This window comes from Apteryx rowi, unplaced genomic scaffold (genome assembly GCF_003343035.1).
Source record: "Apteryx rowi isolate R43461 unplaced genomic scaffold, aptRow1 scaffold_435, whole genome shotgun sequence".
Taxonomy (NCBI): domain Eukaryota; kingdom Metazoa; phylum Chordata; class Aves; order Apterygiformes; family Apterygidae; genus Apteryx; species Apteryx rowi.
The window spans coordinates 71144-86819 of record NW_020450689.1 but is presented as its reverse complement, the minus strand read 5'-3'; the positions used below and the strand labels follow the sequence as shown (position 1 = coordinate 86819).

The following is a 15676-nucleotide window of genomic DNA, read 5'->3' as shown; positions in this document are numbered from 1 at the left end:
GAGGAAAGATCTAGACTGGGAACTCAGCCTAACAGCTAGAAGAAAACAAATCCCACGTGGAACTAGCTTCATACCCATGTGAACATGTGCATGTACATATGTAGATGTATCTACATATATATGTTTGTGTGTGTGCATGTGTGTGTGTATATATATATTTATATGCAAAGTTCAGGTCTGAAGTAATGCATAGAGAATATGTGATATATTCTTAACTCTCAGGGTTGTTGGTTTTTTTCCCCATACCCTGTTGTCCAGATGTAAGCTGTGAAACACATCCAAGTTCCTTAGGAAGGGAAGTGTCGAGCCAGGCGGTTCAGGCTGAGCTGCTGCAGTTATCACTCCATTGAAAATGAACAACAAATTCAAGTAACAGAGGCTGTGTTTGATTCTGGATCTTTCTGGGTTTTCTTTCTCCAGTTCCCACCCCCACAGTCTCACCTCTCTCCCACCCTTCTCTGCTTACCATAAAGTTATGATGCCCTTTACTATAATAATGAATGGAATTCCCAGATTATTATTTTAGAGGCTTAACTGATTCTCAGTGTTTTCTATGCGCTTAGCACTTATACAAAGAGGCTTTTTTATATGTCTTTCATCAAATACAGAAATAGGCTTGGAGTCACTATTCCTTTAATAGTTTCAACAGATAGCCACATTTATTTCCAAAGATTTTTTTTTTTTCCTAATTATATTTTTGCATCAGGCTGCATGCAGTTGCATTACACACCCATCTATGCATCTGGAACCATTGGTAACGAATAGAGTATCTCCATTTCTAAAATCATTTTTTAAAAACATATGTAACCCGCACGCTGCTCACTGTACAAAACTCTAAATGCATGTAAGAGTGAGCCTGTTGTAACCTTGCTTCCCTTTCAGCATGTTATTTATTTCCAGGTAATCTCAGCTGAGACCCTACTAGTGCTGTCACTATGGCCAGTTTTACACTGAGTATTCTTCTCCATGCAGATGTGTAGCTATTTGCCTTTTCTTTACTTCTCTGTAAATGCCATATGGACAGAAATAATTGAGTCACCAGATCATACATTTATTCTTATGATATATTATGCTGTTTGATGTCATGTTGACATCTAATTGATGCTGGTTTTGCTTTTTTTTTGTCTTTGTTTTGTTTCTTGGTTTCAATAAAAAGAGAATTTAAAAAAGGCTGTAGAGTGATGACTTAAGGCACTGACAGACATGAACATAGTATGCATCTCTCTTACGATGTGCTGCTGAGTAATTGGGTTTATTTCTAGCTTTAGATAGCATATAGAAGACCTCTGCAATTTTACTGTATAGTGAAGCATTTGTGTAAGCCTAGCTGATAACCTCAAAAGAACTTTTTTCTCTAGCAAGAAGTATATACGGAACATGTTTTCAATAAGGGCTTAACCCATGATTTAAGAGCCAATAAAGAAGGGTTTTCCAAAAAGAAATAAGAAGGCAACAACTGAACTAAAATCCAACACACTGAAGATTAAATATGTTCCATCAGCATAACAGTGTCTTATTGTACAGTAAGGAGTAGAAGGGGATGATTAATAGTAAAATGGTATGTATGTCAAAAGAAAAATAAATGCAATTTAGACAAAGTACACACTTATTAACAGAGAACATCATTTACAGTTACTCAGATGGGAGCAAGGGAAGGATGAAGCTAGCAGAGAATGTATTTCATGATATGAAGTCACATTCATCTTGTTCTGTTTTTTTTTTCCTTTCACTAAACCTGCAAAATACAAATATTGATGAAACCCTTGCTGGAATAAAATTAGTGCCTAAGTACCCAGTGATTTCAGCAGAATCAGGATTTCATTCAAGATCTTTTAAGGAGCAGCTTTTCTAGGCAGAATTCATGGCAAGTGGACCCCCAAAAGGGAATCGATGCCTGTTTCTCCCCGGGGTTCCAGTAGCACGCGCACTGCCCACAACAGCACTTCCAACGTCCTTTAAAATCAGCAGCCTCTTTAGCTCAGGGGCCCCACTCGCGCTCCCCTCTGGTCTGAAGGGCTAACAACAGCATCCCAAAATGCCCAGAGCTCCTCCAGGTGCCTGTACCCCACTCTAGTCATTAGGGGCACAGACGGTGGCAAGGAAGGATGGCAGGCAGCACTTTGGGAACAAGCGCAGGGCCGGGCTATGCTCAGACTCAGTGAACGGCAGATTAACGTGTCTGACAGGGGCTCAGGATGTGCCCAGCACCTACCAGAGCACTTGCCATCAAGACCAACTGAAAGATGCAGAAAAAGGATTTCTGCTTATGATATACTATGATATTATGATATACTAAACGTTTCCAGCATTCTCTCTTTTGAGCTAGAAGTATACAAATAGGTTAGGAGATTATGTTCCTTCCTGCAGGACCGCAGAGGTCCCTAGAGGTGCCCTAGCAGCGCGCTGAGCCAGCCTGCTTGTGAAAACTGGTGGCTCACCTTCCACAAAGAAATACAGCTACAGCCAAATGTATATATAACAGGGGAAAATACAAGAGAGAAAGAAAATGACCATTTTATTCTGCGTACATGAAACACTTTACTGTATACTTTCATAAAATACTGCCCACAATGCTCAAATGTTTCCAAATTAAAAAAAAAGCAAAATAAATATTGATTTGTAAGGACAGCAAGAAAGGTAAACTTTAAACCAAGAAGAGAGTTTTGAGAAGCTGTAAATGAGGGGGAAACAAAGCTTAGAACATAAATGCTCGTTCAACATTAACTCTAGAAATTGCTACCACTCCTACTTTGCATAAATAAATATATATAGATACACACACACAATAGAAAAGAGGAAAAGAAGAAAAATATGGGTCATAATTCCACCAATAATTATCTGGAGAAGAAAAAAAATTGTTGTGCTTCACTCTCCTGGTATATGGTATCGGCAGAACCCAGACGGGGCATTAAAGCCTGTAAGTCACAATACGCATGTTTTTACTGGACATGAGATATAAATCAAAGATCAAGTGGTAGGTCTCAAATACACTTCTCCAAACTCCCATCCTCACAAAACTCCTTCTTAACTACCTCTCTCAAAATTCCAAGCTATCCTAAAAATGCCTTGATTAGGCTCTAGTCCACTCTGTGCCACCTTTGCAGAAACAATTCGTGGCAACTCTGGCAAGTTTCTTTTTCTACCATTCTCATTAGATGAATGGATCCTTCCATCCGCAAGGAAATTCTCAGTCTCTCTGCATTATGGGGCTTTTATTGCCTGAATTCATTGAGTTATTACAGTGTTCACAGTTTCAAATCTGAAAGCCAGGAATTATAAATATATACTTCATTCAAGACACAACCAATCGTACATGCAAGTACAGCAATACAAAAATTATATAAGTAATGTACATTATAACTATAAAAGGAATGGCATTAGAAACTTCCATTAGCATCAGCTGAGGTCCTGAATTCTTAAATAATCAACTCAGACAATTTCTCTTCTTCTAAACTCCCTTTGAGTTCCTTGCCTGTTAAATCCAACTGCTACACAAGTTGGCAGGGCTCTTAGCTGCTCTTCAAGTCACACAGAAATGTACTTACCTAATTTAAACCATATTATCTTGACATAATAAACTATATGGCAGTATGGTCAAACAGCACAGAGACCTACGGCTTGCTCAAACAGCTTTCTATCTTGGGACTCCAGTAATTTTTATCTCTGGTCATCACTCATCTTCAGGATTTTATACTTTTTGAAAACAGACATTTCTATGCCTTCTAACTAATCTCCAGGTCTCACAGATATGAAAATCCAAATGGAAGTGCTCCACTGTAACCCTAAAAGACAGCATGAAAAAATCACCATAAAGATAATGAAGGAAGAGAACTGAGAGATCAAACTGGACATTCCCACTTCCAAAATCAGTGTGTGGAAAACAGCACCTCATCTTTATCAGTATGGCCTATTAGCTCTTTCTGCTAATGAAAGAAGGAGAAGACATGAGGAGGTCAAGGAAACATGTAAGAATGAAAGTAGTAAAAGGAGAGAGAATCCTTTTAACTACACTATGGACAGTGCTGATATATGCAAATTAAGGTCCTTTTTTCTTCTAAACTTCCAGAGAAGTGAATTAATTATTGGTAGTATTATTATCACTCTAGCAATGTTATAATACATTTGCTTCACTAATGATCCAGTCCCCATAATTCTAGAAACTATGACGTAAATTATTATTGTCATGCGCACGTGCATCTAAGTTACAGACAAACATCATCCTCACTAAAATATATTTGAGTTTTTACGAAAGTTTTGAGGAGGTGATCTTCTGAATTTAAGACTGTTATACTTTTAAGCAAATGTAGAATGACTTAAAATAAACATTGCAGGAGGCAGCTCATGCTCTAGGCTTCACCAAGCAATCAGCAAGGCATCTGACACGCTACAGAAAACCTGCAAAATCCAGCAAATAAATCATGTAACACCCATTCAGTATCCTACAAAGCACACAGTGGGGAGCTGACACATTATTAACTGACTGTAATTTTCACAAACTGTAACATACTAAGAGCTTTATGACATACATGTAGCAAAATATATATTTATATCTTATAAATATATGCATTTTTAAAGCACATTAATCAAGATACTTCAGTTAAATCATTGGGTCACGTTGTCTTCAAGTGAGTGGCATCAAAAACATCATTACCTTAATTAGATTTGGGAAGCATCTTCTTCTCGTACCTCCATAAAGAGCACCGACAGCCATGGCTCTGCTCTTTACCAACAAAACCACAAGTGGCAGGATGGGCACTGGGCGAATGCCACAGCACAAGGGGCCTCATTTCAGCAACAGAGGAGAGAATCTCAGGACAAGTGATTACAAGGTGGTGCTCCTCTTGAATAGGAACTTTGATATCATACTATATTTTAAGTAAACTTGCTGAAATACTGCTCTTGCAGTGACAGAAGATCCATGAGGGGCAATGCAGGCTCCAAGGAAGCCCTAATGCCCAACAGAAGGAAAGAACTGAAGATGATATGACACAGACCTCAGCTTTCAACCACAGCATCTTTCCCTTTTGCCTCTGGGAAGATTTATGTGACTTTACAGACCAGATGCAAACCTCACCTGCCTCTTTCAGACCAGCAAAAAGCAAATCTGCGAATGGCAAACCACTGGCTTTTGAAGGCTTACACTCTTCTTCCACACACAGGGAGAACTTGGGGTCCCAAAGGTTGGTAGCAGAAAATGGCACTTTACCAACTCTCATTGCAGCCTGCCAACTTGCAGATAATCTTCTTGTACTGTACTTCATCTGATACTTTCACATTCACAACCCTTTACAACACTCAGCAGTTTTTATTTAAATAAAAGTAGACAAGATTAAAAAAAATAAACCTAAAGTAGAAAATACAGGCTAGATGTGAAAGCTGAGAGCATTTTCCCCTCTATTGTCCATTATTCTTTAATGTATCATTTTCTTTCTGCATGTAGGCCAAAAAAATAAATCCAAAGTAAACACAAAAGGCAAATATCTTTTGAAGGCCAGGCAAATATTTGAAAAGCAAAAAAGGGATTCTGCTTTTATCTCTAGATCACCCTACAATTTAACGGTTAGTGGAGAGGGGTTGCTTTTTCCTTTTCTTTCTTGTTTTTCTTTGTCTTTTTATTTCAAGGAATGCAGCAGGGGCAGGTCCGCACTTCATAGCTCAGAGAATGGTTATCTAGCTATAAACAATAACAATGGGATAACAAAGGTCGGGTAATTATACCGTGTTTGTTATCAGCGGGGAGAGAAAAACTGGCACCAGAAAAGGGCTATTAGGTGATAAACCAACGCATTAAAAATCTTGATCCAATAGTATTTTTAAACTATGAAAATTATGTGCCTGACCTTGCAATCTGATGTATGTAATTTATAAGCAAAGTACAGGTGTTTGAGCTGAATGGTTTTAATTAGGTTCCTCAAAATTAACGTAACACCGCTCCATGGACTAGAGAGAAGACTCGGGCCTTCAACTGCGCTGGTAGTATTAAACAGTACCACAACATAAGAAAAAAAATTCTGCAAGCTAAAATGATAAAGCATTACCAGTGAGCCCAAAATCATCTAGTAGAAAGAGTAAATGACTATCTAAATGAGCGTACGGAACTGACTGGAAAGAGTTATTAGGTGGGAATAAAAGTGGAACGCGAAAGCCTTTTTTGCCTCCGCATCGCTAGTTCAGGGCTCTCAGGTCGCTCGGGAACACAAGTTTTCGGGTGTTTAGTAGTTCCATAAACTGGGTTGACGCTCTCCTGGCAATAGCAAATCTTTTCCAATGACACCAGAAAACCAGCAATTACATCAGGAAAGAGACTATCGGGTCCTATCATTCAGAGCAGAATCATGACATAGGGTTGGAAACACGTACGAAAGTTAACTCCTCTGCCTGAAGTGCCCCTCGTATTTTATGAATAAATAAACCTTTTTGACTGCCCAGGTCATTATGGTATAACACACTTCAGAAAAAACAAATTGAAAATAAAAAAACTCAGTAATCCCATATAATGAGAACTAGTGATTTCTAAAATTGTATGCAAATACAGTTCATGATCTTATGCAAATGCCCTTTTAAGCAAAATAAAGTAATGCCATCAAAGATAATGTTATTAAAAATATCAATGCGCTAGGCAAGGTGAGGATTTTTTAATAGCAACAACTACAAAAACATTAAGTCGCATCCTTTATTGCCTCCTTACACTAGCAAGAAAAGCGTAAGGAAGAAAAAAGAACAGAAAACACTGACCAAAAAATAAATGAGAGTCCAGAGTTGGGGTCCCATAATAAAATAAGGTTTAAATCTCAGTCGCTGTGTATAAGACAATATAAAGGAAACATATATACTTTGAGTTAAAAACCTCACCTGAATTAGTTGGCTGGTGAGAGTGCAATTTCTAATATAAAAAGGACAACATTTGGTAGTTTGCACCAAAATTCGTTTCTATAATAAGGTGTAAGCAGTGTAATCAATGGCCTACTTGAATCTCATGCAGTTATCATGCTCTTAGATATTCTTCTCCTATAGAGATAAAATTTTCTTACAATGAAATCTATGACATGTTCAGATTCTTCATTCCACGTTTCTGTAGTGTATCTTATATTCATCAACTGAGGTAATGATACCACATGCTGTAACATTTTTTAATATATGATTTTCAACACACGAATGTTCTTCTAAACACTAATTTAAAATATTGTGTAACAAAGGATTAAATTTCTCTAAATTTTCAACTATATTTCTCTGTACAATTATGGACTGATAGAGGATATTAAGGGGACATCTGCTATATGACTTTTTAAAAATGTATGAATAAATATATTTCAGCAAAAAGGGTCTTTTTCAAACTATAAACAAAAAGAAATGATTTCAGGTTGACTACTTGCCCACTTGCATCAGTGATGTAGGAAAAGGTTTTATATAGGTACAAGCTGTAAAGTATGTATATTTTATTACCTCTTATTTGACAGAAAGTGATAAACACTGCTTCTAACTTGAGAGGTTTGATCCGCAAAGTAGCAGTAATGCTAGACAGCAGAATTAATACCTGCTTATATTTGTAAGAAACATAGATAAAATCTATAAAATCATAAAAATCTATTCTCTAACTTAAAAAATCTAATTAAGCACCTGAAAGCTAACCAAAGGGTTAGGTTCAATTACAGTTTTTGGAATATAACAGTGGATTAAAAGATTATGGTATCCCACAGGAAAAGGCAGCACAAACAATGAGAAGAGGAATTACCTTCCAAACTTGCAGATAAGTTAAGGGCCACCAGCTAGTCATGGTGAGAGTTTATCAAGGCGATCATGAGCATGCTACTGCTACAGATACTGCCTGGAAACTGGTTTACAATGCTTGTTTTCTTGAAATCCTTGTAAAAAATCAACTTGACAAAGAACAGAAAGATCTCTATAATCTCTAAAATCAGTTTTGTACATGTTTTAGGTAATAAGTGAATATGTACAATGCCCAATTCCTTATTTGCTTAAAATTAGAAATACAGCGAGTGCAAGGTAAATGTATTAGTATGTCTGGATGGTTACGGGTCCATTGCTATGCTAGAAGGGACCTATACATTTTGTAAGTAAAATTGCTAGCAATAGTCTGGAAGATTTATAAGCATTCTAATCTGCTACTGATTTTATCAACTAATTCTCAGTATTTAGCTGATAGTATATTATGCCTCTATATTCTAGAAGGTCATCTCTGAAAGTAGAATGGTATGTAAGACACAATATATATATGCAAGAGTGAAGTTTTGTGCCTAATAATAATATTAAAGTAATATAGGCCATTATTATGCATATGTATATAAATATCCATTAGACAGATGCATGTATACATTCACATAGACATATATGCAAATATACCTACTTATTTACATACACAGAAATATACAAAACTAAGGGACAAAATGCCTGTACCTAGGTATGTGTGTACACACACATAATTATGTATACATAAAATATATAACCTGTAAAGAAATACAGGCACACATATACCTGCTATGGAAGGAACCCACAAAACTAATTGTTACTAATGAGGACTATAATAAATAACTACTCTAGTAACTATTAGACTGTATTATGCATATCATATTGCAGGATGACAATCTTTGCTCACAAATTTTCCAAAGCATAGATCACCTGCTAGACCAAGTCTAAAAACCACAGTGCAGGTTTACAAAGCTATAGATTTTTTTTTTAACAAAAGCAAATATTATTTTTTCTTTCAATTGCTTATTGTGTGTTTCAGTCTCTCTAGACTTGGCTGGCATCAGTCAACCAATTTCATATGGTTTTAATAATTTATGAAGATGTATTCAGATATATGGGCACATTTCTTAAAACTAAAACAGTTGCTGCACTGCTGGAGGTGCAGAAGTAAAATCAGAACACCACCACTGATGAATTAAAATTCAACTAAGAATAAATTGTGTTTCAGTGGTGCAGATGAAATCTTACACAAGTAAGTCATTCTTCCCATATATACCTCTCTGCTGCTGCGAGTGCACAGGCAGTTTTGGGTCTTAGACTTCTATGATCACCTACCACCTAAGGTGTGTTGATTCTACCCTTAAAGGCTAGCAGTGTGATAGTGCAAATAACATTCAGGAAAAGGCTCAGTAATTTATTTGCTGGCACCAACCTTCCTTTCTAATTTATTCCCTGAAAGCATTTGTTTTAGGAAAATGGAAAAATGACATTTCTCATACAATAGAGAAACTACTGATCCTAGCAGATGAAACAGTCACTTCTTATTCTCTCCGCCTGTTTGCTATGGATAGCTAAAAGCAGACAGCAAAAGACAGAGGCCATGACAACTCTGGCTTACATCTGGAGGATGCCAGAGAGAATAACCCCAGTGAAGTCCATACACTAACTTCAGAATTATATCAGTGTAGCTCAAAGCAGAATCTGATCCTCCTCCAACCAAAAGTTTTTTATTAGTAGTCACAAAGACTACAGTACTGCTGTTACTGATTATTGCTTTAGTTGACTATCATATCAGTTCCAAAACCTAGTTCTTTCTTTAATACAGGAAATCTAGGCATGTATACACTAAATACCTAGATCTGAATCCTGACAAACAAGGAGGCTTATTATTTGCTTACTTATAAGACAGCAGCTCCCCTCCTAAGAGGAATTTAAAACAAAACAATGTTTCTCTCCTGCAGGGTTTGATCTGGCCTTTACATTAAACAACACAGTAGATTAGTAATCAGGTTTAGCAGACAGTTGTCATGAGGTCACTAGCAGCTACTTTGTTTTCCCTCAAAACTGTGCAACTATAACGTGATGATAGCCTTAAACAGACTATAACTGATGGGAAAAGCGGAAAGAAGAAAAAAATTAACAACATACTAAAAATATTTTTTTTCAAAGAAAAATGTAGTCTACTCAAAAGTCATAGACAAGAAAAATTTGGCACACGCACTAATAAACCACATATAATATCTCAGTAAATGCTAAAAGTTTGCCTCAATAAAGAAAAAACAAAGATTTATGTGATTTAGCTCACACTTTTCATGCAAAAATTGTGATGTGTGCTTATACATATGGGTTTTTTTAAACCTAAATTAATACGAAAGTAAAACACCCATCTTTAAGCTGAAATTAAACAAATAAGGTCATGACGAAAAGTCTGTTTTGAAAAAAAATGAGTGAACACAAACAGTTATGAGTTGCCTGTAATTCTCCCTGAGGCTTAAATAGACAATTCTCCCACTGTAAAATGCTAGGAAGCTTGCACGCGCACATTAACTCTTAGATATCAGATAAACTGGCATACCTTGCCTAGTTCACTCATCCCTGTCCAGAGGTAGAGAGGCCAAAGTATGATCCTCTTCTTTGCTGAGTCCTTGAGAAGTAGCAGCACCTATGCATTATAGCCGCTACTGAAGTGCCCTACTTTGGCCTTCTCCCTGCGCGATGGAGTTTGCTTGGTTTGACCTCTTTAACCAACAGCACACTGATAATTCTCCATTTTATTCTCAACACTGTTTCGTTTGCCTCCTGCACTGAACACCTGCAAATCACCATCTCACCAGCCTGGTTAGGGAAACAGCCCCGTTTGTGGGACAATGGTCGTTCTACTGTCCTTCGGCTCTCACAGACTCCGGTAGTACAGTTAGAGAAATTCATTTGTTCTTTTTTACTACAATTAAAATGTTTGCCTTAAAGGCTCCAGAATAACTAAATATCTGCATGAATCCTGATTTGTACTATCTTTGGAAGAAATGCTACGATGAATACCAACAGATTCTCCTCTAGCATCTATAAAAATACAACCAAAGCCTGTACAGTAAAGACCATCAGGGAATTACATTTTACAGTTCTATAGATGTTATGTACTATAACCCACTGTTACCAAAGAACTGTACACAGATGGTGAAAAATGATGCAGGTTTGATTGCTCCAGGATTTAGTAGCTGAAAATAAAATGATTTGCCTTCAAGAAATACACTATTTCACAAGTATGTCTTTTAATAACTGCTGGAATATCTTGGATATAATAAAGAACACATGTAACTCCTATTTCTGATGAGGGAAAAAAAAGGAATGAAAAAAAGTTTTCCTCTAACAGTACGTAATTCAATTAACTTTTCAAGCTCTTCTTTCTTTGCAGCTGTTTAAAATGTAATTATTTTCTGTAAGACAGTAAAAATGCCGGTCCCAATAGCAAAAAGAAATCTTAAAAGGTTTCTCTCTACATTATCAGAGAAGGAACAAGTGACAATAAGCAATTCATTTTCTTCCAGAAGGAGAGTTCTAACTTTTCTATATCCTCCCTTTAATGCCCTTGTATAGATAGATGCCTATATGTGAAGCCCCAAATCTGCTCTTGTTTCATTTGTTACGCAGCCTTGTTATTTTGCCTCGGCCCTGGCCACCCTAAGCTGCCGATGCTCTGTAAGGGCTCTGTAAAAGCCTGGAGTTCTTCATGACTTGAGAGCTTTTGGTAATGTAACAGCCTGCAGCATGGCTAAGCACCAGCTGCACCATATTTATCTACTTGTTTATGAAAGAGTTTCCCCCTCATTGTGTGGATAACTGACCTTAGCCATAGCTAATAGGACATGAGCTTCCTTGAACTACGCAGCTTTACACTGAATCTTATAAAATACTTCAGTGTTATCCATATAGCCTCACTGAGCTCCTAATGAACTGAAACACATTCTCTCTCCAGTACTGGCATCACGGACGAGGTGTGGTCCAGAGCGCTGGAAACCCTGGCCCGACATTCCCTTTGGCCATCTGTTTCTGTAGGCAGGTTCCTTGCTGCTAACCACTAGCTTTTTATAGAGTACAGAATGAAGCAATATATAGATATTTATGCTCCACCTTACCCACCATCTCATCGTACTGCCCCGGCCATGTAGCGACAAGAATGGATTGCTTGCTTGCTTGCTACAGGCAAACTGCTTCAGCAAGCTCCCCTAACCTGCGGCTGTGCTTCAGGATGCCCGGGTGGCCAGGCAGAGATCTCTGCAAATTGCCCTGGAATTTCATCACTTCTCAGCTTCAAGCTTCTAAACAGGCAGGGAGCTACACGATCTGCCTCAAAAGAGAATACAACTATTTTACTTAGATGTAAACTCTGCTCAGGCAAACTAGTCCCACTAAATCAGATGATGTTCTTATCACTCTATTCCAGACATGTCAAACTAAGGCAAACTTTTTTTTCCTCCTTTTTTTTTTTTTTTTTTAAGACAACTAAGGAGCTACAACTGGCACAAAAACAAAGATCACGTCAACTGTAAAGTCATGCCCCATTTGCTTGTAGGGGGACTTTTTTTAGGGGTTGCACTATATGGTATCACTGGGTTTGAAATGAGTTGCTGGAATGGGCACAAAAGAACAATTCTGCTTGACGTCTTCTGTTTCCAATTATTTTAAGAATACTATTTTTATTACAGTCAAATTAATTGAATTACAGTTAACTTACCCTGGCTTACAGTTGTGGGGTTATTTCAAGACTGTATCTCTTTAGTTCTGATTTCTAAAAAGATGCAGCTTGTGTTTGATCCTTTCAGATTCTGCCAATAAGCTAAAACTTAAATAGATGTTAAACTGATTATTGATTAAAGTCTGTCATTTTAACCAGCACAGCACTAAAGCCTAGATATCTGTTACATATACATACAAAATACAATAAATCCTGAGATAATACTTCCGAATCCAATCAATTTGCATTTGTGGGTTAGTACACACAAAAAAATACAACCCCCTTTAGTCCTTTTGAGTCAGTATCCAGCGAGTTGCATTTTGTTTTCCAGCAGAACAACACTAGTTGCTCCTGATGATGTTCCAAGCAGAGCATTCCAAAGATTCACTCGTGCAGGAAACCATTTGAGCTAAACTCACTTGCCAGCTCTTTCCTAATTTTAGGTTTAGCTTTCCCATTCTGAAGCAAGCATTCTGCTCCAACACTAGTTAAAAGAGCTTATCTAATTTAACATTTTTTCCTTAAACATCTGGAAAACTTTGTTTCTCTAATCAGTTTTTGACTCTCCAATCAGTTTCTTACTTTCCTCCCCTAATTACAATCTTGTTTTTTCTACATATATTATTTCTGTGTGATATAATTTTTCATCGCTGGTTTTGTTGCTCTTTATATCTCTCTGCGATCCTAGTGTTCAAACTCAGGCAAGGCAGCTTCCTCCTGACATCCCCATTCTCTTCAAATGTACTAGGAAAAAATGTGTCACAAGAAGTTTTTTACCTCTTTCTATATCTGAATGCTTAGCATAGCTTCCTAAACAACACCGTTTGTTGCCCTGATAGCTCCATCGCCAGCAAATGCTGGGATTTTAATTTCCTCTAAAATGAGGAGCTACCTGTCAGAAAAACTGGCCAGCAGCTGTCTCCTTGCTCAAGGAGGCCAAAGTCACACTAAAACACAGAGGAGGCCTCTCACACAAACTTAGCTCCTCTCTTTCGCTTTCCTGACTGGCTGTCCTTCCCTTCTCTCCAAATTTGCCTGTGCCCTAGGCCTTAGTTTAATCCCATTCTCAAAATCAAAAGGTTTCTTCCTACTTTGTACGACTCATGAAAGGTTACCATGTGTAACTAAATTGCTACAGGGGCTCAGCCTTCAGATTTGGGTTACTTTGAGTTTTTATCTGTATTCTGATTCTTGTATCACCATAGTCCTTTTCATGTAGCTTTCAGGCTATTTCAGAGAAAGAGGCTAAAGTCTGGAGACAGCCAATTCTTTTCCACCTAGACAAATATTGTAGTAACATTATATACGTATTTAATGTTGTTCTACTAGCAAATCAGAAATCTTTTTTTTAAGAATACTACTAATATAATTAACAGCACATAATTTAATGAGTTAGGAAAAATCATTAAATACTGCATACAGGCATTCCAATTTCTACACTGTTAGACTATTATTATTTAAAACATTTTATATTCTCTCACATAATGAGCTAAATATTGAAGACTATGTTGAAAAAATAATTGTGTTTGTCATACCTATCGAGTAATGCCAGCAGTGCAAATATAGCAGGCAAATTTCAAAGTTTTCTCAAGCCAGAGCTATCAGTCTTTAGTAAAATCAGTAAAATTATACAAAGATTATTTCCAATTGATCTAATGGTTTGGTTTGCATTTCTCTGGATAAACACGGTGGTACATTTTACCAAACAACCGTTTCCTTCTATCCCTAGATCACAAATTTTGAAACCCCACAAAAAAATGTTTTTAAATGAATATGAATGTATTCAAAATATTTTAAAACAAACTTGAATAAATCATTCATACAATGTGAATACTGCAGTCTAAAAATTCTGTGAATGAAAGAGCTCTGCAACATCAAAGCCTCCATAAACTTCCACAATATGTTCAAGCAGAACTAAAGAAAAAATTACATAATATATTAGCTCGCGATTGCAAAGGACTCTTCAGGTTTTGTAATCAGTTCTCAGACTCAAACGCAAACTAGAAAAGAATTGTGAAGACGTTTCACAATTAAACACACTGCAGAGCTAACAAATATTTCCTCTTACCAATGTGAAAGAACTTTCCTTTCTTTCATTCATTTGGACAACTGACGATCCACATATACTGTTTCATATGCTGATAGTTTAAGTAATTCAACAAAGATTCCTTTTGAAATTAAATTCTCTTAAAATGAAAAACAGAACGAAAAGGTTTTATTTCTCTGAGAAGATGTCTAGCTTACCTGACTTTGCCATTCCACACCGACAGGCTGAACAATATTATCAGCTCTTCAGGTACTAATTCTTGCTAACTGGAAGGATATTTTCTCTCTTGCTGGATTAATAATCAACTTTCCTGATAGTTCATTTGCAATTCTCTGCTGGTTAACCCTTTGTACGGCTCCCATTTTGAACTAAGCAGCCTACCCTGTCCAGTTCATGTTGACAGGAAAATAACAAATACAGACATGACAATTAAGTAAAGACCTAAAAAGAAAGTTAAAGAATAGATTGTTTTAAAAAACTAAACACCTATAACACTTGAAAGAAGAACTGGTTTCTCGTGAAGACTTGATTTATCAAACCTAAGATCCTGGTAAACCAAAGCATCAACAAACTGAACGCTGGCAAGTTCAATGACTCGTACGACAGCAGGCTCCCATGAAGCTACTGCTTGACCTCGCAGCTCCAGCGTACACGTAAGTATGACACATGCCTGCTGAGCTCTCAAAATAACATCTTTTATTATTGAATAGTTTGCTGAGAAATTACCACAGTTATCAGTGTGTGCAAGGCCATCCATCTGTGTTGTCAAAAACCAAGAGCAAGAGTGGCCAGGAGTAAAAATGAGATAAGAGAGGCCCAGAATAGCTAAAAAAGGGAGTTCAAGTAAGGTCAGAACAGTTTAAGATGGGATACGTAGTAATTACATGTAGTTTTATTTTTCAAAGGTATCAGTAGCAAATTACTTACATTTTGTCAACTTTATAAGAATTCAACACATTTTGGTAGCTCTGTTGTGAAATAAATAAAAAGATTATAAAAGGGCTTTTAGGTGAAAAATTCTAGAAAATCCAACATGGAGAAATGAATCTGTTTTGGGGCTGTTAGATGGACCTTGGGGTGTGTTTTGATTGTGGATGGAGGGAAGAGGGAAAGAAGAGGAAAGCTGTTGCCTGGATGACTGAGGCACCACGTTGCAAAGACAGAAAAGTCATAAAGAAAGGCTTTGCATT

At 37.0% G+C, this 15676-nt stretch overlaps 1 protein-coding gene across 7 annotated transcripts in view; it reads right to left on the bottom strand.

Moving 5' to 3' along the window:
- The window catches only part of SOX6 (SRY-box 6), a 270848-nt gene extending 255679 nt beyond the window's left edge, over positions 1-15169 (bottom strand). For 5 of the 7 annotated variants that reach the window (XM_026076623.1, XM_026076627.1, XM_026076622.1 and 2 more), the window contains exon 1: positions 14684-15168. The gene's annotated coding sequence lies outside the window, so the exon portion shown is untranslated. Of the gene's footprint in view, positions 1-14683 lie in introns of all 7 variants that reach the window. The other 2 variants (XM_026076621.1, XM_026076624.1) reach the window with 2 other exon arrangements.
- Positions 15170-15676: the final 507 nt, after the last annotated feature.